Source organism: Pongo abelii, chromosome 3, assembly GCF_028885655.2.
Source record: "Pongo abelii isolate AG06213 chromosome 3, NHGRI_mPonAbe1-v2.0_pri, whole genome shotgun sequence".
NCBI lineage: Eukaryota > Metazoa > Chordata > Mammalia > Primates > Hominidae > Pongo > Pongo abelii.
Genome location: NC_071988.2, coordinates 27802871 through 27827747, shown reverse-complemented (window position 1 = coordinate 27827747; position 24877 = coordinate 27802871). Strand labels below are relative to the sequence as shown.

The following is a 24877-nucleotide window of genomic DNA, read 5'->3' as shown; positions in this document are numbered from 1 at the left end:
TACATATGTGTATATACATATGTATACATATATGCATATACATACATATATACATATATACGTATATATACACATATATACGTATATATGTGTATACGTGTGTGTGTATACATATATACACACACACACATACTGGGTGCACACACAAATACCTACATCTATACCTATACCTGATATAGATCAGATACCTATATTACTGATATAAATCTCATAGATAACATATATAAATATATAATATACAGTTTATTCCGTTTTATGATCCACACTGTGTTAAAGAAAAATCTCCTGAATCCTCTCTAGATAGGAATAAATTAGTATCACCCCAGTATACACAATTAAAATTCTTATAATGGTTTGCCTCCCTGGATTGCAATCAGCTAAAAGTAAAATCAAGAATAGAATAGACGTAGACAAGAATAAGAAATTGTCCTGGAATACAATATATTTACAATTTAATACAGCAAACAAAATTTATCTGCAATACCTACAGAAATGTGAATGGCTCGAGGCTCATCTTCATATCTGTCTCAGCGGTCTTAGTTTTATCACTTGTTAACTGTATAATCTTGGATGTGGTTTTTAGCATCATTAAAGCATTTTGTTACATCTGTGAAATGGCAAAAATTATAATAACTATTTCAGGTAATAACAATCTATTGGAAAGAAGCTGTTCCAAGGCAGATTCTTCAAACATATAACCATATGAAATTTCCGTGGAGAAAAAAAAACCCCTAAAACACGTAAATACAAAAATGCCAATACATTGAGTAAAATGAAGTTGCAGTTAGTATTAATACTGTATCTTGGATATTAGTATATTTGAAAGAAATGGAAGGAAGGAAAGAAGGGAGGAAGGAAGGAAGGAAGGAAGGAAAGGAAGGAATGAAAGAAGGAAGGGAGGGAGGGAGGGAAGAAAATTAAGGCTGTTATAGTTATGTGATAAATTTGCATTATTCCTTATAAATGTAGAATAATAATAGCATCTACTGAGCAGTTTCAAAGTGCTAAACATTATTCTAAGTATCTTATACATATTAAGTCAACTTATCCCCAAAATTTTCTTATGAGGTAAGAGTGTTTCTATTTTTACTTTACAGACAGGATAATCAAGACACAGATTGTGGAAAACTTGCCCAGTGTCAAATGACAAATGTTATTAATTAATTGTGCAGTTACACAGTACTGAAGGTCAGAACATAATACCCAAAGTATGTTGCTTTGGCATGTTAACTATTTTGAACTGAAAGAGATTGGACGGGCCCCAGAGCCAAGTTTCCTCTCACTTTCTCCCACTTTCTTTTCTCATTCTCCCATTTTTCCCTCAAAACAGATCACAGAAACTACAACTCCTCTGTCCCAAAGCAAGCTATAAAACCTTGGGAGGTCACCCTCTGACCTACCTTCCCTGAAAGTAGGCTATAAGATCCTCATTCTAAAAGATAACCTGCCTTATACCTGGGGGGAAGGAGGAGAGGAGAAGAATCTGAACAAACGGGTCTGCCTAAGATCCCCTAGTTTATTAGCATTAGATCATATCCTTTATGTCCAACAACATTTCCAAATGGCTGTCCATTCTTTAGCAAATCTAAGCATAAAAATACAACATTTTCTTGGTTCTTTGGTCTTTATTTCTGAAGACTCCGTTGTCATGTAAGACTTTTGATTAAATGCATTCTTTATGCTTTTCTCTTTAATCTGTCTTTTGTTATAACAATGTCAGCCACAGACCTTGCATGGTAAGGAAGAGGTATTACTTTTTTTCTTCCTTATAATGGCAATATTAACAAAGCTTAGGTTCTGACTGTGTAACATCCAAATGCCAGCCTACTTGTAACTCTCCGAGCCTCTTCTTCCTCTTCTTCAAAATGTGGATTTTATTAACAACCTTATGATTATACAGATGGTGTCCCAAAACACCTTGGTGCTCAAAAAATTATTTTCCATATGTTGTGTTGTAGTCCTATTAACATCAATAGAGAAGGGGCCAGGTTTAAGAAGCCGAAAAAGAGACCCAGAGACAGCAAATGAGACATGGGGTTTTGTTACAGGCTTACTTTCGGGGGAAAGAGTGGCAGTGGCGGTGGGCTGGACAGGATAACCACTATTCCCACAGTATTGTGGTCACTGGCTGGACAACATAACCACATAGCCCAGTGGCAGCAGGCTGCGCAGAAAATCTGCAACCACTTGCAAAGAACATGCAGTTTATATAGTATTTCCACTTAACGCCCTTCCCTTAATGACCTCCATCTGGCAAACTTCATTTAACCAAAAACTCAGGACCTAAATTCCCTGTACAGCCCATGTTCCATGAGACGGGCTGGGGGCTCAGATGTTCCTCATAGAGAAGGAATGGGTCTCTGGATTGACCATTCCTGGATTCCCTAGCTCAGAACACACATTCAGGTGCATCTGCTATACAGTGTCATCCTAAGGGTTTGCTCAAGTTATTGCTCTCAGGGGCATTTACCTTACACCACACTCAGTTAATAATTTATCAAATGTTAAGTATTGCTTAGTACATGTTATACATTTAATATTTTGCTAGTTTTTACTTATATTCTTTTAAAATACTTTTTGAATACCTTGCTGCTATATTTGGAATAAAAATATATAAGTGAGAAAAACTAAAGACATTATAGTTTCTAAAATAATATCAATAATCTAAAAAGATGAGAGAAATGCAACCTCCTTCCCCTCGAATGTGTAAGCACTCTTCCTGTGTCCAGTTTCTTATAAATAACTGTATTTAACTAACATATTAAAGAATAATTAATCATTTTTATCTTATACTATATAAAAAGATGGTAGCTCTTCAAACATACTTTCCAAGAACATGCCAACCTATGTAGCATGATCTTAGATTCTGATATGTTCAATTTGCTAGGATTTTATATAATTTATTACTTCCAAGGACCAATTTATTATATGTACAATTTAATATGGTTACATTTCATATTGTAATTTATTATAGCTAAAGGATTTTTCCATAACAAAAGATTTTTTTTATATATATATTTTTAACCAAAGTTGAGAACAGGAATCATAGGTAATTAAGAGAAGAACGCCAATAGGGAGGATTTGAGGATTAAAGAATGTCAGCCTCCAATTATTCATATTATCATGTCACCTCCACCATGCAGTTCTTATTAAGTGCTCTAGGACAATATGGTTTCTTCATTACATAAATTGCTGTTTTGACATGTTTTGTTTTGCAGGGAACTAGGGTTATTCCCAGAATTCAGGACACTCTGGGAATTTAGTAGTAAATACACTCACTATGAATCTCAATACATTTATGATGAGTGATTCCCCAAAGAAACCATGCATATTTTTTAAGATGCATACATTTGCGCTCCAGTATCTACCACATCAGTCATCAAAACTTGTAATTTTATCTTCACATATTCATTTATTCTTTTTTTTTTTTTTTGAGACAATGTCTTGCTCTGTCACCCAGGCTGGAGTGCAATGGCATGATCTCGGATCACTGCAACCTCCGCCTCCCGGGTTCAAGTGATTCTCCTACCTCAGCCTCCCGAGTAGCTGGGATTACAGGCATGTGCCACCATACCTGGCTAATTTTTATATTTTTAGTAGAGACAGGTTTTAGCCATGGTGGCCAGGCTGGTCTTGAACTCCTAACCTCAAGTGATTCTTCTGCCTCGGCCTCCCAAAGTGCTGGGATAACAGGCGAGCCACCACGCCTGGGCAAAACATTAGACAGTAATGTTATAAGAAAATTTACGAATTTGTATTGGGCCACATTCAAAGCAATCCTGGGTCATAGGTTGGAAAAGCTTTTTCCACATTGTAGAAATAAGACTTCCTGGCAGATTTCCAAAACTTTTTTGGGGAAATTTTATGGTGAATTAAATTCCTATGGAATGTACTATTATATTTAATCATGGACATGTGTGATCCAGGACAGAAAAATGACCTAAACGTGAACAAGGCCATCAAACTTAGAAGCAAGGGTATATAATAATATATTACATAACAACAACATAAAAGAAATGAGGGAAATGCAACCTCCTTCCCTCCCTGAGTCTGTAGGTATTCTTCCTGTGTCTAGGTTCTTACAAAATAAACACATATTTGTGTGTTTGTGTGTTTCTATATGGAATGTACACACACACAAACATACATACATACATGCGCACATATACACACAGAGAGGGAGAAAGACCTAGATATCAGCGTTGGGAATCTCTCTGATCCTTGAGATTCTAAAGAAATACTTGTTCCAAATGCAATTTCACACTCTGTAGAAAACAAAATCGCTTCTCCCAAATCCCTGAGAATTCTTTTGGGCTTTAATTCTTTTGCCTCCTGTGGCTCTGAGCTTCTATTTCCTACTTTACTACTTTACAGAACTTCTCACTCTCCCATGCATATCTCTTCTGCAGCTTGGGAACCAAGAAATTGAAAACAGAAATTCCCCATGCCTTCCAAATGAAGCAAAGCAATTCATATAACCAAGTTTATTCAATATTCAGGAAGAGGTAGAGAAAACAACGACTTACAACAACTTAAAAATTTAAATATTAGCTGTTCCTCTTCTTAAAAAAAATTCTCTATAATTTCCAAAATTACAAATCTGAAGTCCATCTTTGGTACACTGTCTCTATCTTTTATTTCACTCTGCCCTCTTAGAAGGGCCTGCTCATCCTTTTCTTACACCTTCAAATTCAGTTATGTTCTTAAATCTCACCAGTGGATCTCTCTCTGAAAGGCTAGTATATGGCAGAATTAATGTTTACAAAGCTCCATTTGATTAAGTTCTTAAACATGACCTTTAACTACATTACAGTCATAACAGAGATTTTTTTTTATTTCTTCTACTGTATATAGGAGTCCAGGTGAAATTATTTTATATAATGAAATACAATAGAACAATATAAATTTTGGAGACATAAAGACTAAAGTTGGAGTCAAATTTGAATCCTGATTCTTTTACCTGGAACAATTAAACAATAATATCAGAATTCTTCTTTTTTTTTTGGAGTCTTGGTGTTGCTTTGTCATCCAGGCTGGAGTGCAGTAGTGCAATCATAGCTCACTGTGACATTGAGCCCTTGGATCTAGCTGCCTTTCACATCAACCTTCCAAGTAGCTAGGACCACAGGCACATACCATCGTGCCCAGCATAAGATTCCTAATACAGTTCAATAACCTGAGGATAGAATAACTTTTCAAATGGATATTACAAAAAATAAAAAGGTGACATGAAAGCCAGTAAATAACTACTATCTTAATTATCTTCTATTTCCGTTTCTTCCTCATTTACAATGTACAAACTGAGGTCCAGAAAGGTGAAGCAACTTGCCCAAGATTATTATATTCTTCTTATTTTATGTATTTTAATTTTGCTTCCAAATCTTTGACATTGCTTTCTTGACAAGAAGATAAAAATTTGATGAGTTTCTGGCTAGGGTAGAGTAGTATCTCCTAGGTATCATCAAGAACTTAGATTTGTGGTACCCGCAGTCAAGAAGCCATTAAAGAGCAAATCACTCAGAGCAAGTAATTTTTTAAGATAAAAATTAGTCTGATTATTCAGGGAAAATAGAGTAAAACTGTAGGATTATCGAGATAAATAATGAAAAATCAAGTAAATAAACTAATGGGAAAAAAAGAGAAGAAAAAATAAGTAGAAAAAATAAAACTGGAGTAATTTCTAGGTGGGAGTGCCAAGGGTCTTTCATGCCTTTAAAAATGTTCTCTACTAATGGAGTCACAACCAGAATATTGAAGAGAAGAATAAGAATAAACATACTTGTTATATTGTAGTTTCCAGAGATAGCAAGGATTGTATCTTATTTGCATGGACTGTATCTTATCTGCATGGATTGTATCTTATCTGCATTCTGAATGTGCAATGCACATTGATAATCTGGTAGTTACTTAATAAATACATTTTGGTTCAGTCAATCTACTCTGTATGCTGAGCAAAATTACATATTTCTATATTGATCCTTTCATATAGGCTTTATCTGGTTTCCAAACAATAGTCTTGGCAACCATCAACTATCAGGTGAAGGTTCTTGAGGAAGGTTTCACCCCAGATCCTTCTGTACTCTCCTCCCAGCACTTAAGTGTCCTTTATGCCTCGGAACATTCACTTTTTACCAATTATCAAAAAATTGTGGTTTATTCATTGGGTGAAAGACGGAAATACATGAAAAAAGAAAGAAAGGAGATAAATCAAGTTTATTTTGTAAAGAGTTTAGATACTCTGAGTTTATAAAGACAGGGAAATGTTCCAAGCATCATGAGTTATCCCTGAACTACCTATAATTTGGAATTTTTGTTTTTGGCCAATTCATGAATCTCTAGAGAAATGTAATAGTCATGTTTGCATTTGCATACTAATTTGCACTTCTTTCCAATAGAATTTCTGATTTTTCTCTGACAGTAAGAAAAAGAAAAAGGCCCATCAGGCATTTTCTTTTCACTTGCTCACAGGAAATAATACAGATGTAAATTTATCTTTAAAATATCCTCACAATATTTTAGAATAGTCATACCCCAAGCAAAAACTGTAAATTTTTCTTTTAGAAAATCCTTTGAAACTTGAACATATATTTCACTCCCAGGCAGGAGTAATAAACATTGCCTAATCTTTTAGGCAGAGTGAGGTAGTGGTGAAGTGGAGTTATGGAAATACTTAATGTTTTAAATTGTATGAAGCAACTTATACTTTCAATTATTGTGAAACTTTGTGTTAATTATACAATTAGACATACTACAGCTTTGGGGTTTATGTGGATAAGTTCTTTTCCTGGAGAAAATAGAAAAATTGACGTAGGTTCCAGAATGTTATGAAATCAATGTCATAAAACTTTAGAAGCTGCAAAATAAAACAGTGTCTTTCTTTACATAGACAACAATATTTTAAAAGTTATCTCTGAATTGCTTAGAGGTGGATTATTACTAAAATGTCCAGTTTACCATGGGCTGTCAAAAAGAGCGTAAGTGGTAAAAACTCCATGTCTGTATCCCCAGAGGGGAGTAGGGCCAAAGTTGAGCCATGGCAAATCAAACCGAAGCAATTTTATGTTCCAGTCTAATTCTCCAACAAATGTGTGGACAGAGAGAGTGCAGGGCCCAAGGGTATCCCTATGGTCTGGGCTAAAGGTAAATCACAACATGGATTCAAACTTCCCTTTATCTTTTTCCTTGCTGGGTGTTTATATACTGACAAAATCAGGTTAATGTGAAAGTCCAGGTCAACCACGAAAAAGAAAAGGCTTTTACAAAAAGGCAGCCTAAGGCTTTTAATGGTAGTAAACAATGGTTGTTGACCAACTGCACACATGTGTAACCCTGGGTTCTTCAGTATCATCTAACAGAGACACGACCTTTCTACCTAAATCACATTATTTCTCCCCAAGACATTGTCCATTTGACTAAATTCACTAAGAATAACTTTGAAAATGAGCTAAGCTGGGTGCAGTGGCTCACGCCTGTAATCCCAGCACTTTGGGAGGCTGAGGCTGGTGGATCGCCTGACGTCAGGCATTCAAGGCCAGCTGGCCAACATGGTAAAACCCCGTCTCTACTAAAAATACAAAAGATTATCTGGGCGTGGTGGCAGGTGCCTGCAATCCCAGTTACTCGGGAGGCTGAGGCAGGAGAATCCCTTGAACCTGGGAGGTGGAGGCTGCAATAAGCTGAGATTGTGCCACTGCACTCCAGCCTGGAAAACAAGAGCAAAACTCCGTCTCAAAAAAAAAAAAAAAGGAAAATGAGCTAATTAAAAATATTACTATAATAAAAATGTTTCCTGTCTTCCTAAAGGAAAGATGATGTCTTCATCAGTTTCGGCTTCTGTAACAGAATACCATAAACCAGGTGGCTTAAAAAACCTTTCTTTCTCATTGTCCTTGGAGACTGGAATTCCTGCCCTCCAGGGTAGCATGGTCAGATTCTGATAAGGACCCGTTTCCTGGTTTACAGACCAGCCCGCTGCCTTCTAGTTGAGTCCTTACGTGGTGGAGAGAGTGAAAGCAAGTCTCTTTCTCCTCTTTTTATAAGGCACTAATCCCACCATGCGGCTTCACCCTCAGGATCTCATCTAAACCTAATTATCTCTCAAAACCCCACCTCTTAACACTATCTCTTTGGGGGTTAAGGCTTCAACCTACAAATTGTATGAGGATGTAAATATACACTTCACAAAGGATGAATTATAAATGTAATCCTTTCTTAAACCTTGATTGTTGAAATGACAATGAATTATATGTTGAGTGTTTATATTTGTCTGATAAGATTCTGGCAAGTATTAGAAGCAAGAAGTTATTTACCCAAATCATCACAAAATTGTTTCTTCCTCCCAGAGTGAAACGTGCAGGGAGAGCACTTTTAAAAAACATTGAAATAGAATTCAGTAAAGAAGGTTTTTCTTCTCTATATAAAGATCCAGCTTGCCTCTACTAGCATTTTTAGAAAATAATAAGAGGATGTATTAACTACAAAAAATAGTTTAAAACATTTTAAAAAGTGTAGTAGTGGACTTCTTGGCATAAAATTGAGAGCTATTTTATCTTGACCATTTGCACTAATCGGTGTTTCTGGAAATGCAGGCTCTGTTGGCTGTAAAGATGCTCCAAATGTCTTCTCACCTTGCCTGCCTCTACTTCTGCTCTTCTCACTTTGCAGGAGGTAATTAGGTGATTGCAAGTCTCACAAAAGTTTCTGCTCACAGTATTGCAGCAAGCTGATCTGGAAATTATGTCTCTGAAGTTGTTGGTTCTAAAATTCCTCTATGGAATGGCCTTAAGGAGCAAATATCATTGTAATTGCATATTTTGTTAAAGAGGAGATGTAATGTTAAAGGTGGAGCTGAGACTGCTTTTCTGTAGTTACACGAAGGCCAGAATAAAGCGGGCAAGCTTGCTCTGCACCATGTATAAGAGAGGTTTGATTAAAAACAACAACAACAACAACAATAAAAAAAAAAAAAACATTTGCTGAAAGTGACTAGAGTTTTACCAATAAAACCTGTTTTGGTTAACCTTTTGCTAGAATTGCCTATGTATAAGAGAAATTTCTATGCCTGGTATCTAAACTAAAGAATACATCTGTAATTTCCAAACGGTTCAAGGATGGCAAAGTGTAGAGGTGAATCATTGTTTATTAGCTCTCACAAATACAGAAAAGTAAAGAAAAGAAAAAAATTCAGCTTGCAGAAATCCATGAAGGTTTTTGCAGCTTGCCAAGCAATGCTTACTACCCTCTGCAGTCCTCTGAACATAAAAATGTAAATATATTACTTCAAAGGCAATTCTGAATATGTTTTCAGGTGCTTATGCATGTGTGACCACACACACATATACAAGACTATTTTATTTTCCCATTTGTAGTAAATATTATATAAACATTTAGGGAAGCATAGACATTAAAAGTAAAAGTCTAACCGGTTGGCTTTAGCTGGTCACAATTTCTTTGAGTACTTTACAAACTTTGTTTATTCACTTCATTCCTGATCTAAAACTTCCTTGCTATTTCAAATTGGGCTTCTCTTGAACTGAGTGAACCAAGGCAGGTATATTTCTGCTGAATTGGGCAAATCGTGTAGTAACTTTGTGATTTGAACAAATTTCCACTAGCTACGAGAAAGAAATCACAAAATTGATTTTTATCTGTGAACTGAGACAGAACATGAAAAAGTCTTCAGAGAAAGAAGGAAAAAAAATAAAGATTGCAGGTTGTAGCAATATTATTCTGAAATAATTTCAGAGTGCTGAAAATTATTTCAGAATATTTAATGTGAAATATACTTTAATCAGTCTCTGAGGAAAACTATGAAGACTCCACACACGTAATATGTTTCTTACACATTTTTGCATGCATTGTATTTAACACCTGTTCTTAAATAGTGATAAAAGGGCTTGAGCAGCACCAAGGGTATATATTTTTAGGTTGGAGCTGGGATGTCAAAACCACTTAAATGTTTCTTCAAGCAAGATTTCAATTCTCGCTTGAAGAAACATTTCTTCAATCTTCTAACACCAATCTTCTAACACCAATCTTCTAACACCAGTTTCATGAGCATGAAGACACTTAATAAGTACCATTGAATGATGATTAACTTTCTAAATTACCAGCTAATTCATCTGCTGTGAACCTAATTGGTGAATTCACTCCTCCAAGTCAGAAGTTAGTAGGATGGGCAATCTCAAAATTAATTCATCTCGAAAAGCTAGAAAGCTAGAAAAATCCTATTACTTCATGTTAATTATAACTGATTAGAGAAAATATTTTGATAATGTACAGGCTGTTTTGTCCATTCTTTTTCCTTGAGTAATATATGGTGAAAGTGCCAGGTTAATTCTACTTTTAATTGGCATTCTATAATCAAAGCTTACCTTTAAGCAAATACTATGGACATAGGCATAGCCATTCTGTATTCTGGCCATGCAAAATATTTTTTAAATAAAAATTAGTTAAGTTGGAATGGCCAATAATATTAGCTGAAAAATCTGCATGAACTAAGTAGCTATCCTAAATCCTAAAGATCTAAAATAAGTCTTGAATAATATGCTTCAGATTGAAGTAATTGTTAGATATCCCATCAATGAACTATAGTTAATAAAATATAAATAACTATCATTTGTTAAGCATATACTGTCTCAGGAAATACACATTTTTGTGATTTATAAAACTAATTAGATACTTGTAAATGAAGAAATTGGGCAACAGATAAGTTAATTGCTTTTCATAGAAACAGAATTTAAAGCCAGGTGCGTGTAACTCTAAGACCTATAATTTTTAAATTGTTTCTTACTCCTTCAAATACAAAAGCACAAAATAAAGCAAAACAAATAATAAACACACATAGGCACCTGCTTCTGTAAGCATTACAGAGAGCTTATGTCTACAAGATTCTAGCTTCTCATTATGCTGATCTAAAGCCAGCAAAATATACCTGCTTTTAAGTCCCTTCACAATGTTTTGTCAATAATATCAGATCAGAATGTTAAAGTAGGTGTTAGAAAAGCAGAACAAAGAGCCATAAGAAGAAAGTTTGTGTGAAATAGGTATTCTTTTATATTTGGTTTCCTAGACAACTCATGAATTTTGAGTGAAAAGGAAGAAACCTATTCTGTTAATTATTAAAATCAATTAAGATATATACAGAAGACATTGTCTTCTCTGTCCTATAATTTACTACAGGGTCTCTTTTTTGGCTTATAAATTGCTTTGGCATTCATGACCAAACTACAAAAAAAGCTCAAATAACTAGAGAGATTGGAAAGAAATGGACATTTTATTTCTTGAGCATTCTTCAAGAGCCTAACATATTGCTTGGCATATACTGTACACCTTTTACAAACCTTCACCTCCTTCTTGACCTGAAACTCCCTTCCTCTTTCAGATTGTCCCTTTTTTTTTTAACTGAGTGAACCCAGGAAGATATTTCTATATTAGGCAAAGAGTGTTGCACCTTTGTGAAATGACTTCCTTGTTGTTTAGTTCACCTTTGGTATTTATTGAATGCTCTTCACTAAATATCTTAGAAATGGACAGTGTATTATATTCTATTGTAACAGAGAGGTGGCAGAACAGACTGAAAATGAGTTTTTACTATTTAGGCAGGACGAATTTAATAAGCAATTCACTTATGCATAATTTTAGATATTGGTGATGCAAAGACACATATTAGAAAATGTGCATCCTACACTGTCAGTTGTTGTCTACATACATAGCCTTGTCTCCCTTGCTGGTGTTCTTTCTTGAGTGTCCAACTTGTCACCATATAAGACAGGGAAGGCAACCATTGCCCTTGGTCCATAGATAAAACATGCTTAACATAAGGTTAAGCCAATCACTGTTGTTCCATTTGATTTATTGGTAATGGCAGGAGTATTTGGCCTATTTGCATCTAATGAAACAGGGGAATTCAGCATAGAAACTTCTGGAACATTTCCATTACTTCCCCAAAAACAAAAATGGCAGAGATGAAACAAAGAAGAAAGGGAGAAAAGGGAGAGAACTGTCACAACTATTTTCAAGTCTTATTGTGGTACACATGGACACACCATCTTTTGGAAACATTAAGGGAGGTTTATGTTTCTCTACAATCTATTAAAGTCTATACTGATTTGTTGCCATTAACATTAATATACAGTTAGGTTGATATAATGACAGCTAAATTCAGTAGGTCTGCAGTTGTATTTTTGGTATCTATAGTGCTTAAAATATCTAACAATAAACCTGACATTGAGTTGTACACACCTATGTATTCATAACATATGGCAATATTTGAGCGTGGTATAGAATGTAGTATTGTATTTTATCTTTATGTCTAAATAAAACTTTATAGCTAATCAACTGTAGAAATGATCAATCTATGATGGAGATCCAGATCCAAATGATCAATATAGTGATGTTTTACTGGTATTAAATAACACAATAACAAAGAATATTGATTACAATTTTTCTGTCTTTTGAGGTGCTGCTTATACAGTTGAATTTAGAAATCCCAGAATATTCCACATGGAATTCAACCAGTTTTAAATTCTTAAAATCAGTAAGAATGAGGTGGGAATAATAAATAGATGCTTATCACAAGTATCTAAAAGTAAAAGAAACTCACAGATTTACATTTTTCCTTTTATATGTATACTATAATATTTTGCATATAAATATAGCCAATGTAAATAAGAAAACTTAACTCTTTGCCCAGGTCATCATAATTTTAATTGAGTTCTAGCAGGTTCCGGGCCCCTTCATATATAAAAATTACTTAATCTCATAATCACCTTTAAATAAAAGTGTGTTTTGTCAATAAATATTGAAACTAAACTTTAGAAAGACGGAAGTCAGGGCACATAAAGTAATCCTTGTTCCCTTAAATGCCTAGATGTGAAATAAGATATTTTTAAATAAAATTTTAAAAATTCGGAAAAAAGATAATTCTCAAAGAAATTTGAAAATAAAAAAATGGAAAACGCTTAAAAGTACAAAGCACACAGATGTACTCAGACTAAAAAACAAAACAACAGCAACAACAACAACAAAATAGAGCCTCAAATACATGTAGAAAAATTTCCTTTAGGGTGCTCCAATTTCAAAAACAATCAATAGAAAAGTATAAGGACTCATGACAACATTCAGAATAATTGTTGGAGAATAATACATGGCAAAACTAGACTGACTGATTTCTTTTTCCCACCCTGCTTATGCTGAGCTTTGAATCACCAATATCTGTATTCTTAGATTAAAGCCAAGACCTGGACTATTTGAGTTAAAAAGTATAAGAGGTACCTGGGGGACTGTAACAAATTCTCAACATTCACAACCAACACAACTATGAGAAACCTCCTGACAACACATCCCACCTATTTCCCACAATCATGAGGAATGAGCTCTTAGAATCAAAAAGGTTTTCTTGTGCTTCCACCTCCAAATCTTCCACAAGTTCTTCTGTCCAATTCTATCCCAGGAACATAGAGTGAAGGGGATTCTGTGAATGAAGAATCCAGCTCATCCAAATTAGATTAGCACATTCCAACACATTCCTCAAGAGGCTTAAAGAATAAGCATAAAGACCAAATATTTTTATCAAACTTTAGGTTATTATTATATAAGTAAATTAATAAATACATATACCTGGAAAACATGTTTCCTTCTACATAAAACGACTTATTTTGTCCTTTGAGGAAAATAAGTACTCTTAAAACTTTGACTACCTACTTTATCAAACAGGAGCATTTCAATAAGAAAATACATATATTGCATCTTGATAATACAACATTAATATTGAGGCATAGACAATGGATGGCAAAAGGAGGTTTTATAATTATTCTCTATGCAATAACATCATGGACATATTAAAAAGTCAGGTAGAAAATGACTCATCAATGGTTCATTTCCTGTTTTTAATCTAGTCTGTAAGTCGAATGAAAAGCAAAGTATAGGATATGATCAGGTTCTTGAATTTGTTTAGACCTGTTTACTACCAGGATAGGTAACAGACTAAACAAATATACAAAACTCTAGATGTTTTAATAAAGACAAAAAAAAAGACACATACAAACACTCTACCTTACAGGAGGGAAAGAGGAAAATTACTCCCCTTCCCAAGGATGATAATCTACATATGCCTGGAAACTATGAATATGTCAGTTCACAGGGCAAAGGGTAATTAAGGTTTTACATGAAATAAAGGTTGCTAATCAGCTCACCTTAAAATGGGGAGATTATGCTAGATCATCTGGACAGGAATAATGTATTCATAATGTCTCTCAATAGTGGAAGAGCAAGGCTGAAGTGGAGGTTGGAGGGTTGCAATGAGGAAAGACTCGATCTGTCTTTGCTGGCTTTGAGGATATAGAAATAGGAACAGGAGGCACACAATGCTGGAAAAGGCAAGAAATGGATTCTCCCTTGGAGTATGATTGGTGTCAGACTTCTGACCTACAGAGCTATAAGACAATACATTTGTGCTATTTGAAGCCACTATGTTTGTGGTAATTTATTACAGCAGTAATAGAAAGGGAATACAACCCCCATCTCTGGCAGACATTGCTCTTAGATAGCAGGAGTGAGAAAAAGTTCATATTTACACCTCAAAAGAAGATTCTTTGTCTATTTTATTAAATGTTTTATCAATCTTATTTTCTGTAGTAGGTTTTTTTTATCTTTTAGGGAACAAGTCTTCAATTATTTATATATATAATTTCCATTTTCATTTTCTGAATGGTGTACTTTAATAAATTTCATTAATGACCTTGATTATATATTCTGAAAATTAAATTTGCTTATCAGACTCAAATTCATGAAATGACATGCATTTGGAAGGAAAAATCGTAGTCGTGCAATAATCTTTGTGAATATATGTGGATCCTCACTCTTCAAGATAAAGCCCATAAGCTTTAGGGTCTATGATAGCTGCAACCATGTGTCTCTCTCAGAGTATACCAGATTTTCCCTTGTGTCTGGGCAGGGAGTACCTTCTTCCTATACCAAGATATTTTTCCCTTTTAAATTTGCCTGGCCCACTCCTTACCTTCCAGGCCTCAGCTTAAACAGCACTTCTTTTTGGAAGAATAGCCTCCTGCCTATTAGATTGTATTTTCTATGTACTTTCACCTCACCCCATACACCAAAAAAAAATCCTAAATTGTATCATACTGAATTTTAATTTACTGTTTTATTCCTGCTATTTTTTTCTCATAATCATTGTGCCTTAGAAACAATATCAAAAATATCGCAATAATCTTAAGCTCCAAAAAAGATGAAAGAAACAACTAGTACAATGGTTTTGAGGATGGCACATCCTTTGCCTGAAGACCAAGGTGGCAAGTGTCAGGTAACAGGTAGGGACAGGAGAAGGTACTGATGTTTGATGTTGCCTTCCAGACACTATTACAGAGTTGGATTTAACTCTGAGTGAAGTGAAAAGATTTTGGAAAATTTGTGGAAGAACTAATGCTTAGAACTGTCCTACAGAGACCACATCAAGAGTAAAGAGAGAATTGCTCATGGTGTCTAAGAGTGGCAGTAGACAAGACACTGGGCCCGTCTCTGAGCCATACCAAATGGGACTTCTGAGAGTTGTTCCTGCTAGGAGGAACAGGCTCTGGAATACACTGAGAGCCAATGCCAAGGAGACCCAATGGGAGTGATGACATCTGCAGCCAGTCCTTAGGGGCAACTGCTAATATGCAGTCTCACAGCCAGGAAGTGTCTGCTTCAAGAACAGATGCCAGGAGACACTTGAGGTGTCTTCTTCATGAAATAAAACTTGTGTGTAACTACAGGGCACACTTACACTTGATGGCATTGGAAGAAATCTCAGAAATTCTAGGTGGATAATCCAATAAATCATGAAAACCTTGGGTAGAAAAAATTTAGAATTCTTTTTTTTTTTTTTTTTGGTGGGGAGTGGCTGAGATGGATATCTAGCTCTCACAGAAAGAAATGGAAGGGACGAGTAAAGACAACACCTTCAACCGAAACATTCAGGTAGTCACATTGGGACTAATCAAGAAAACAATTTGACCCCCACAGAGAATGAAGAAAAACAAGGCAGTACAAGAGCTCACCTGGGAGCAGCGTGGAGATGGAGCCAAAGGAAGCTCCCTCATCCAGGGAATTGATGAGTGAATGAGTGACCCCAGGAAACTATGCTTCTCCCATGGATCTTTGCAACCCTCAGGTCAGGAAATCTCCTTGCGAACCACTCCACTGGGGCCTTCAGTCTGACAGACAGAGCTACATGGAGTCTTGGCAGAGTAGCAACAGCCTGCAGGCCCCACTTTCATGGTACCTCACAAGATAAGACCCATTGATTTGGAATTCCAGCCAGCCCCTAGTAGCAGCATTGCACGTCCCTAAGAAGGAGCTCCCAGGGTGAGGGGAAGGCCATCATCTGTGCTGCTTGGGCAGTTTAGCCATTCTGGACTTTGGGATCTGGAGAGTCTGAACCAACCGGGGGCAGAAGCGATCCCCCAGCACAGCACAGCAGCTCTACCAAATCATGGCCAGACAGCTTATCCAAGCAGGTGCACAATCCCATACCTCTTCACTGGTCAGAACCTCCCAACTGGGCCTCCAACCACCCCTGCCTATGTTCTCCAGCCAACAGAAATTTGAAATTCCACCTGGCATGGCACTCCCAGAGGAAGGAGTTGGCTGCCATCTTTGCTGTCTGGATGACTTAGCCGATTCAGCCTTTGGGCTTTGAAGAGTTCCAGCCAATGGGGACAGAAGGGATCCCTCAGCATAGCCGAGCTGCTTTGCCAAAATGTAGGCTGACTGCTACTTTAAGCGGGTCCCTCATCCCACTCCTCCTCACTCGGCAGGACCACTCAACTGGGGCTTCCAACGTCCCTGGTGTTCTGCTGACAGAGATTTGCAACATCCCTGAGATGAAGTTCCCAGAGGAAGGAGTAGGCCACCATCTTTGCTGTTTGGGTGACTTAGTTGTTCCAACCTTTGGGCTTTGGAGTGTCTGAGGCAACAGGGGGCTGAAGTGGACCCCCAGAACAGCACAGCTGCCATATCAAAATGTGGCCAGACTGCTTCTTTAAGCGGGTCTCTAATCCTGTTTTTCCTCACTGGACAGGACCTCCCAACTGAAGTCTGCAGACACTTCCTATAGGTGCCTTTAGGCCAGCAACGGGCTCTTACTTCCCTGGGGCAAAGCTTCCAGAAGGAGGAACAGGCTGTCATCTTTGCTGTTTTGCAGCCTTCACTGGTGATACCTCCAAGTACTGGAAAATCTGAGGCAACTAGGGACTAAAACAGGCCCCAAGCATACTGCAACAGCCCTACAGGAAAGTGGCCAGACTGTTACAGGGGTGCCCTTTCCCATAACTCCTCACCAGGCAGGTCCTCCAGGCCTGGGTCTCCAGCCACCCCTGGTCAGAGCTACATGGCCAGTAGCAACTCAGCAACTCCTTGGACCGAGCATCCAGGGGTAACTGAAAGCCTCTCTGTCACTGGCTCTCCAGGGGAACTGCCCTTGTCATGCCACCCTTGGACTAACAAAGGAGCAAAAACCCTAAATGCCTCACCCACACCTCCAACAAACTGCAGTTGACTCAGGGCAGGAGGCCAGTTTGTCTCCATGGGTCCAATGCACACCCCACCGCTTGTCACAAGAGAGGGAACCCCTGGCTTGGCCCCACAGCAGAGATCCTCCATCCTGGGCTGATTTTACTGAGTGATTGCAGATCTGCTTCTCTCTGAGGTGGAGTCCTCAGGAGACAAGCAAACGACCCTTGGCCACAACCACCACCTAGATCTCTTCCTCGGCTGCGTCTAAGCTGGGGAAGGAACATAAATACTGAGATCACACCAGAGCTACTGTGAGCAGCCCAGGAGTGCCAAATCATGTTCTACAACCAGCACTCAAGGAGGAGAGGAACCCACATTTTCAGAGCATTGAGAGAGAACACTGCTGCAACTGTGACGATATATAGGGGAGACACACAACCAAGCAAGAGTCTACCAACTGACCAACAAGCCTAAGTGTCACTTGCCAGATCACAACCAAACTTCAACAACAAAAATACCTCATTAACACACCCTTCCCTGAAACTAGAGACAAGAAGCCAGCTTCAAATCAAGACCCTACACAAAGCCTTAGCCCAGTTAAAACATCCAGAAAAGAATTCTACTGACTGAACCCAATCTACACTGAAATTAAAGGATCATCTACATGCAGAGATGAGAAAGAACCAATACAAGGACTCCAGTAACTCAAATGGCCAGGGTGCTGTATGTGCTGCCAGCGACTGCACCAGTTCTCCAACAAGAGTTCTTGACAAGGTCAAACTGGCTGGAATGACAGAAATAGAATTCAGAATATGGATAGGAACAAAGATCACTGAGATTCAGGAGGATAGCAAAACATGATCCAAGGAAAATAAGAATCACAATAAAGCAATACAGGAGCTGAAGGACAGAATAGCCATTATAAAAAACAACCTAATGAGTCTGACAGAGCTGAGTAACACAATTAAGAATTTCACATTGCAGTCACAAATATTAACAGCAGAATAAACCAAGCTGAGGAAAGAATCTCAGAACTTGAAGTCTGGTTCTCTGAAATAAGACAGACAAAAATAAAGAAAAGAAAGAAAAAGAAAAAAGAATAAAAAGGAAAGAACAAAAGAAATATGGGCCTATGTAAAGAGGCCAAATCTATGAATCACTGGCATCCCTGACAGAGAAGGTGAGAAAGCATACAAGTTGAAAAACGTATTTCAGAATATCATCCATGAAAACTTTCCCAATCTTGCTAGAGAGGCCTACAGTCAAATTCAGGAAGTATAGAAAACTCCTGCAAGATTCTACACAAGAAGATATTCCCCAAGACTCATATTCATCAGATTTTCCAAGGTCTAAATGAAAGAAAGAATGTTAAAGGCAGATAGAGAGAACGGGCTGGTCACCTATAAAGTGAACTCCATCAAGCTAACAGCAGATCTCTCAGCTGAAACCCTATAAGCCAGAAGAGATTGAGGGTCTATATTCAACATTCTTAAAGAAAATAATCTTCAACCAATAATTTCATATCCAGCCAAACTAAGCTTCCTAAGTGAGGAAGAAATAAGATCCTTTTCAGATAAGCAAATGTTGAGAGAATTCATTACCACCAAACATGCCTTACAAGGGGTCTTGAAAGAAGCACTAAATATAGAAAAGAAAGACCACTACCAGCTAATACAAAAACACACTTAAACACACAGACCCCTGTCACTGTAAAGCAACCGTACAAACAAGTCAACATAATAACCAGCTAACAGCACAATGACAGGATCAAATCCATACATATCAATAGTAACCTTGAATGTAAACAGGCTAAATGCTCCACTTAAAAGGCACAGAGTGGCAAGCTGTATAAAAAAACAAGACCCAATGGCATGCTGTCTTCAAGAAACCCATCTCACATGTAATGACACCCATAGACTCAAAATAAAGGGATGGGGGAAAATCTGCCACTCAAATGGAAAACAGAAAAAAGCAGGGTTGGAATCCTAATTTCAGACAAAACAGATTTCAAACCAGCAAAGATCAAAAAACATTAAGAAGGACAATACATAATGGTAAAGGGTTCAATTAAACAAAAAGAACTAACTATCCTAAATATACATGCACCCAACCCAGGAGCATCCAGGTTCATAAAGCAAGTTCTTAGAGACCTACAAAGAGACATAGACTCCTACACAATAATAGTGGGAGATTTCAGCATTACACTGACAGTATTAGACAGATCATCAAGGAAGAAAATTAACAAAGATATTCAGGACCTAAAGAACACAAAGAAGAAAATATAGATGCTGGGATCTACTTGAGGGAAGTTGGGGTGGGAGGATGGAGAAGAGTAGAAAAGATAACTCTTGGGTACTGGGATTAATATCTGAGTGATGAAATGACATGTACATCAAACCCCGTGACACGTGTTTACCTATGTAACAAACCTTCACGTGTACCCACAAACCTAAAACAAAAGTTAAAATTGTTTTTAAAGCTTGGATTTTTGTTACTATTTTCACAGTGTTTCTTAGATTTAACTGTTCCATCGATAACTTCTATCACATTACACAGGACGGGCTGCCTACACACGTAGACGAGTCAGTCTATAGTTGTGAGTTTTTAATAATCATGTGCTTGTGAAAACATGTCACAATCTTACCTAAAATGTTTTGGAATTATTTTTGACTTTATGATGGTTTGTAGTATGATATTTGTAAGTATATTGTGTTTATTGTAATTAGGTTTATGTTTATATAAAATACATTCTAATGCTTTAATATTTTTGGATAAATCGACTTTTCAGTTTAGTCAATGAAATAAACTGTCAAACACACTGCTAGATGTATGCAATTAGACACAGCCTGGGCTTTGTTGTTTTATTCCTGATAGTTAAATTTCAAGATGGTATCAATAGATGGTCTGGAGAAGATTAGACAATAATTTCCATTTGCTCAGTGATAGAATTCAACTAATAACCTTTGCACACATGTCATAAAACACAGTATGTGGTGCTCAATAACATTTTTGCCTGACTAAATTGTGAGTCAATTATTTTTAACATGTTATAAACATCTTACAGTTTTATCTTAGATCTATTGTTTAAGAATAAGGTCAAAGGAGCTGACAAAGCAGTCTCTTAATATTTTATTATCTCATGGAGAGGAGGGTGGAAAGGAATACTGGATGAAAAAAAGTACATTATATAATGGAGTTTCTGTAATGCTATATAACATGAGGTATACGAAATAGAAGAATTTTTTTTTTTAATGAAAGCCCTCTATGAGATTACTGAGGTCAAACAGGTAAAATCCAACATAAAGCATACCACATTTGGTGAGGAAAGTAAGTTGACAAAGAATTATATTTCATTTTTGTGTGTAGTAGTTTTTACATTAAATTAGGGACAAATGAAAAGTCACTCAGGATGTGTTGAGCAACAAGAGCAAGAATCATTTACAATAAATCATGGAGAGTGAAAGAAGAACATGACTTAATTCCATTGAGTTGGTGCTGTCTTTTGTGAAGACTTCATGGGTTATTGACACTCAATTGCATGGCTAAGTTGAATTTATAAAGTTAGCTTGGAGGATGTACAAAAAACTATCTCAAATTATATTATCAAATAATTAAAAAATTAGATCAATGTAACAGAATAGAAAGCCCAGAAGTAGACAGATATACATTTTGTCAACTGATCTCTGGCAAGGAAGCAAAGGCAATACAATGAAGAAAAAACAATTGTCTTTTCAACAGATGATGTTGGGATAACTGGATATCACATTGAAAAAATCAATCCCAACACAGACCTTATACTCTTCTCAAAAAAATAACTCAAAATGGGTCACAGGTCCAAATGTAAAGTGTAAAACCCTAAAACTTGTAACAAAGAAAATCTAGATGACCTAGGACTTGGTAATTACTTTATAGATAAAACACTAAAGGCACAATCCAAGAATGAATGGATAAGCTGAACTTCATTAAAAGTAAAAATTGCTCTACAAAAGACATTGTCAAGAGAATGAAAATACAAGACACATACTGGAAGAAACTCTTTATAAAGGAATTACAGAGTACTGTTATACAAAAAAACCACAAAGAATATTTGAAACTCAAAAATAAGAAAAAACAAGCAACCCAAGGAAAAAATGGGCAAAAAAGCTAAACAGATATCTCATCAAATAAGATATACAGATGGCAATAAACATAAAAAAGATATCACATCACATATCATCAGAAAAACGCAAATGAAAATGACAATGAGATACTAATATACAACTATTGGAATGGCCAAATCCAGGACACTGAGTATGCCAAATGCTGGTGAGGATGTAGAGCATAGGAATTCTCATTTATTGCTAGTGGGAATGCAAAATGGTACAGCTACTTTGGAATACAGCTTGGCATTTTCTGACAAAAGTAAACATGCTCTTACCATATGATCCAATCATGCTCTTCAGTATTTATTCAAAGAAATTGAAAACTTTTATCTACACAAGAACTTGCACAGGGACATTTATAGCAGCTTTATTCAGAATTGCCAAAACTTAGAAGCCACCGAGATATCCATCAGGAGGTGCGTGAATGAATAAACTGGTATATCCAGATAACGGAATATTTTTCAATGCTAAAAAGAAATTAGCTATCACATCATAAAAAGACATGAAGGAAACTTAAATGTATTTTATTAAGTAAAAAAAAAAGCCAATTTGAAAAGTCTACATCCTGTGAGATTGGAAGGATATGACATTCTGAAAAAAGGTAAAACTACGCAGGCAGTAGAAAGATCAATGGTTGGCAGGGTTTGGGGGCAGGGAGAACGAATAGGCAGAACATAGGTTTTCAGGGCAGTGAAACTATTCTGTATAACACTATAATGGTAGATACATGTCACTATAAATTTTTACAAACCCATAGAATGTGCAACACCAAGGGCGAGTCCTAATGTAAACCACTGGCTCTGGGTGATAATGATGTGCCACAGTAGTTCATCAGTTGTAATAAATGCACCACACTGGTGTGAGATGCTGACAATACAGAAGATTGCTTATGTGTGAAGGCAGAGGTTGTATGGGAAATCTCTCTACTCCACTCAATTTTGCCTTGAACCCAAAACCACTCTAAAAAAGCCAATTATAGAGCTACCTTAAAAGAATTTTGACAAATAGAATACAGTGTTTTATTCAACAAATATTTATTCATCAGCTCCCTTATGCTGTAATTTCATGGGTGTAGAAATGTGAAAAATATATAATTTCAGTAAAGTGAGAAAAGAACAGTATAATAGGTGGCAAAGTACTATGCTAACTATTAGATAATAGATGATGGGGACAGATAATGACATATGAATGATCTGGTAATTACTTCCAGCTAGGAATTGAAGAAGACATTCTAGAAGAAAGGATACTTTTCCAGAGCAGTTAATGAATACTGAATATTTTAAAAAAGGTTAAAATTATGTTTGGCATCATTTTTTGTAAGAATGATCAGGAACAGAGTCACAGAGCCTCAAAATGTAAATAGTACCTAGGACTATTGAAAACATGACACAAAGTTAGAAATATTTCAGAAATACATCATCCAGTAAAATATTTTTAAAGTACTGGCAAATGGAAAAAAAATCATGTGATGGTTGAGGAACAATACAAAACTTTGGAAAGTATGTGGTCTTTGGAGGTAGAAAAAATTTTATTCAAAACCCTCAGTGACTAGGTATATGTATGTATATATATACTTAAGTACATATACTTATAGATAGATAAGTAAGTATATAAATAAGTAAGTATATATACCTAAGTATAAATATCTGGGTTATCTATATAAAATATGAGTGAATACATTTAACTTTATAAAGATCATTATGAGGATGAATTAATTATATTGTAAAAAGATTAGTACATTGCTTAAGACACAGTAGAAATTTTATAAATATTAATGACTGACAGCAATATAATACTGTATCAGTTATTTGAAAAAAATCAAATACTTCATAAGGGAGTAAACTTTGAGGAAATTTAAGAAGAGTGAGGCATGAATTGGTGAGAAGGTAAGAAAGTAATGTATTACCCTCCTTACTGGTTCTGTAAATTAAAAAATTATTATTTTATTGCACTAGAAATACATAGCTTATTAAATCAATAAGTAGTAATACATTGTGATAAGTTTGTCTCTATTTGATGCCACTTATTAACTAATCTGTTAATATAGATCCTTTAAAGGCTATAACAAGGTCTCCATCAATGCACTGAGGAATTTTATAAAACAGAAGGATAATTGACTAAAATGAGCACAACATAAATGTCTTGATGATTTTGGGCTTCTCTATGCAAATATTTTCCAAAATATTGTTAATGTATTTTTATCTCTTTGATAGTTTTTGAAATAACATATTATTTAAATAGATGTTATTTTACAAGGGACCCTTCAAAAGGGAAAAGGGTGTGTGGAGGTCCTATGGTCATATACATTTTGGGAACAGGAAATAATATATCTCCCATTAAAGAGTCACAATATTCAAACTTTGCTTATCAGGGCTCTATGGAATCCTGTTGTAATAAAACTGTTTAACTTTGTCTAATACAGTCTTTACAAACGGTCTTCCATTACCAAAAAATTCTTTTCCAGTACCAAAAATGCAACATTCCAGGAAACCATATTTTCATGGTGTAATAATTTGTATTATACAGATCTAGAATTTAGAATATGATAATGCAGCAAATTGATTGCTAGAAACTCTGTTTTAGATAAATGATGTTTAGTGGACCTTTCTATGATGGTGGAAATGTTCTATATTTGTGCCATTCATTACCGTAGCCACTAGACTATTGGTCTATTTGCACTTGAAATGTGGCTAATGAGACTCACAAATACAATTTTAAATTTAATTTAATTTAACTTTAAATAACAACATGTATTTTATTGTGTAGCACAGCTATAGTCCTTTTGCAGTACAATTTTAAATAAGCAAATTTGTATCCATTTCCTCACTAATAATCTTCATATATAGAGAGACATGTGCCTTTGATGTGAAGAGTGCATATTATAAATAGTTTAGACAGGGGCTATTTTATGGCTGGCATGGCTTCATTCAATTACAAGAAGATTTTAATAGGATTAAGAAACTCTTCGAAAATAAATTATGACAATTCGGACATGAATTATCTACATATAGACACTCATTGCACATTAAAAAAGAATCTAATGCAAATGTCAAAAATCCTTTTCAAAAGAATTATTTTTTCTAAAGGTAGTATAAGAACAAAAACTTTATCCTGTTCTGAAAGCCTAGAATGTATTATCATATTATGGCCATTGTAATGAACATTTAGAACAGTAAAATTTAAACTTAAATTTATAATTTTATACAGAAATTTTGACTCAA

The 24877-nt window shown here is 35.8% G+C and overlaps 1 long non-coding RNA gene across 1 annotated transcript in view; it reads right to left on the bottom strand.

Annotated features, from left to right (window-relative positions):
• LOC134761262 (uncharacterized) overlaps window positions 1-23239 on the bottom strand; it is a 59549-nt gene extending 36310 nt beyond the window's left edge. Inside the window, exon 1 of the long non-coding RNA XR_010139650.1 lies at window positions 489-23239. This is a non-coding gene — a long non-coding RNA (uncharacterized LOC134761262). The remainder of the gene's footprint in view (window positions 1-488) is intronic.
• Window positions 23240-24877: the final 1638 nt, after the last annotated feature.